Raw genomic sequence first — 2,900 nt, forward strand, 5'->3', positions numbered from 1 at the left:
ATTCTTTGGAACTCTGCATTCAGATGCTTATATCTTTCCTTTTCTCCTATGCTTTTTACTTGTCTTCTTTTCACAGCTATTTGTAAGGCCTCCCCAGACAGCCATTTTGCTTTTTTGCATTTCTTTTCCATGGGGATGGTCTTGATCCCTGTCTCCTGTACAAGTCACGTACCTCCATCCATAGTTCATCAGGCACTCTATCTATCAGATCTAGGTCCTTAAATCTATTTCTCACTTCCACTGTATAATCATAAGGGATTTGATTTAGGTCATACCTGAATGGTCTAGTGGTTTTCCCTACTTTCTTCAATTTAAGCCTGAATTTGGCAATAAGGAGTTCATGATCTGAACCACAGTCAGCTCCTAGTCTTGTTTTTGTTGACTGAATAGAGCTTCTCCATCTTTGGCTGCAAAGAATATAATCAATCTGATTTCCGTGTTGACCATCTGGTGATGTCCATGTGCAGTCTTCTCTTCTGTTGTTGGAAGAGGGCATTTGCTATGACCAGTGCATTTACTTGGCAGAAGTCTATTAGTCTTTGGCCTGCTTCATTCTGCATTCCAAGGCCAAATTTGCCTGTTACTCCAGGTGTTTCTTGGACTTCCCTGGTGGCTCAGAGGTTAAAGCGTCTGCCTGCAATGCAGGAGACCTGGGTTCGATCCCTGGGTAGGGAAAATCCCCTGGAGAAGGAAATGGCAACCAACTCCAGTCTTCTTGCTTGGAGAATCCCATGGACGATGGAGCCTGGTGGGCTACAGTCCACGGTGTCGCAGAGAGTCAGACATGACTGAGCGACTTCACTTTCACTTTCACTTTCACTTTCCAGGTTTTTCTTGACTTCCTACTTTTGCATTCCAGTCCCCTATAATGAAAAGGACATCTTTTTTGGGTGTTAGTTCTAAATGGTCTTGTAGGTCTTCATAGAACCTTTCAACTTCAGCTTCTTCAGTGTTACTGGTTGGGGCATAGACTTGGATTACCGTGATATTGAATGGTTTGCCTTGGAGACAAACAGAGATCATTGTGTCGTTTTTGAGATTGCATCCAAGTACTGCATTTCGGACTCTTTTGTTGACCATGATGGCTACTCCATTTCTTCTGAGGGATTCCTGGCTGCAGTAGTAGATATAATGGTCATCTCAGTTAAATTCCCCCATTCCAGTCCATTTTAGTTCACTGATGCCTAGAAATTCTACGTTCACCCTTGCCATCTCTTGTTTGACCACTTCCAATTTGCCCTGATTCATGGACCTGACATTCCAGGTTCCAATGCAATATTGCTCTTTACAGCATCGGACCTTGCTTCTATCACCAGTCACATCCACAGCTGGGTATTGTTTTTGCTTTGGCTCCATCCCTTCATTCTTTCTGGAATTATTTCTCCACTGATCTCCAGTAGCATATTGGGACCTATTGACCTGGGGAGTTCCTCTTTCAATATCCTATCATTTTGCCTTTTCATCTGTTCATGGGGTTCTCAAGGCAAGAATACTGAAGTGGTTTGCCATTCCCTTCTCCAGTGGACCACATTCTGATCAGACCTCTCCACCATGACTCACCCGCCCTGGGTTGCCCAGTGGGTATGGCTTAGTTTCATTGAGTTAGACAAGGCTGTGGTCCTAGTGTGATTAGATTGACTAGTTTTCTGTGAGTATGGTTTCAGTGTGTCTGCCCTCTGATGCCCTCTTGTAACACCTACCATCTTACTTGGGTTTCTCTTACTTTGGGCGTGGGGTATCTCTTCACGGCTGCTCTAGGAAAGCGCAGCCGCTGCTCCTTACCTTGGACGAGAGGTATCTCCTCACCGCCGCCCTTCCTGACCTTCAACGTGGGATGGCTCCTCTAGGTCCTTCTGCGCCCACGCAGCCACCACTCCTTGGACGTGGGGTTGCTCCTCTCCTCAATCTGTATTTTGCATTGGGAAGTGCAGGCAGGTGGCAGCTGCCAGCCCCAGCCTCTCTCTGCTCTAATCATTAGCAAGTCACCAAGTGCTCACTACTTGTGAGTTGAGACGAGGCTTCTCCAGCCCCCTCTATCTAATCCAGCAAATTTCTCATGATGAGGATCTGCCCCATGGACTTTTTCTCCTTTACAGATTTCTCCCAGGTGCATTGGTCCCATCCTGATTCTGTTTTTCTTTTTTTTTTTTTTCCTACCTGGTTACTGGTTACATAGAGATCTTTCTTGCAGCTGTGTTTATATAGGAGATCATCTGCAAATCTGTGACAGATATTATTATTTCTTTGTGTGTGTGTGTGAGAACTATTTGTTGGTTGCTTTTCTGTGAAAACTGTTCCACATGTAAATGTACTTCTGAACGTTATCCTCCTACTCTCCCATCTTGATTCTCCTCTCTGTATGCTTTTCTTTTTATTTTTTGTTAATGTGAACTTTTTAATTTAATGTAATCAAAATTATATTTTTATGGTTACTTCTTTGTTTTATAAAATATTTTGTCCACTCCAGGTTCACAAAGCCATTTTTTTTTTCAAATTTAGCCATCCACATTTAGATATACAATTCAGTGGTATGAATCATATTAGTATGTTTTATAGGTAGAGTTAAAATTCATTTTTTTGTGGATATCCATTTTATCTTATACTATTTAATGAAATAATTTCTTGACTGTATCTTGGTGTCATCTTGCCATATATCAAGGTACATTATGAGTATGTCTCGCTGTGAATTCTGCATTTTGTTTCATTTGTTTATTTATCTTTCTGCCAATAACTCACAGTTTGATTTATCCTTATAATAAGTCCAGACATCTGGTAGCTGAAATCCTTCAACTATTATTCTTCAAAATTATCTTGGAAGTTTTCATTTCTTTACATCTCCAACACCAAATAAATGTTATAATGTGTTTGTTAATTTCCATGAAGCAACAAAAGTAAAAAAA

At 41.4% G+C, this 2,900-nt stretch overlaps 1 non-coding gene across 1 annotated transcript; it reads left to right on the forward strand.

The window, feature by feature from the left end:
• Window positions 1-603: 603 nt before the first annotated feature.
• On the forward strand, window positions 604-675 carry TRNAC-GCA (transfer RNA cysteine (anticodon GCA)). The gene has a single exon. It is a non-coding gene; the product is annotated as a tRNA-Cys (tRNA).
• The last annotated feature ends 2,225 nt before the right edge of the window (window positions 676-2,900 follow it).

This window comes from Capricornis sumatraensis, chromosome 19 (genome assembly GCF_032405125.1).
Source record: "Capricornis sumatraensis isolate serow.1 chromosome 19, serow.2, whole genome shotgun sequence".
Taxonomy (NCBI): domain Eukaryota; kingdom Metazoa; phylum Chordata; class Mammalia; order Artiodactyla; family Bovidae; genus Capricornis; species Capricornis sumatraensis.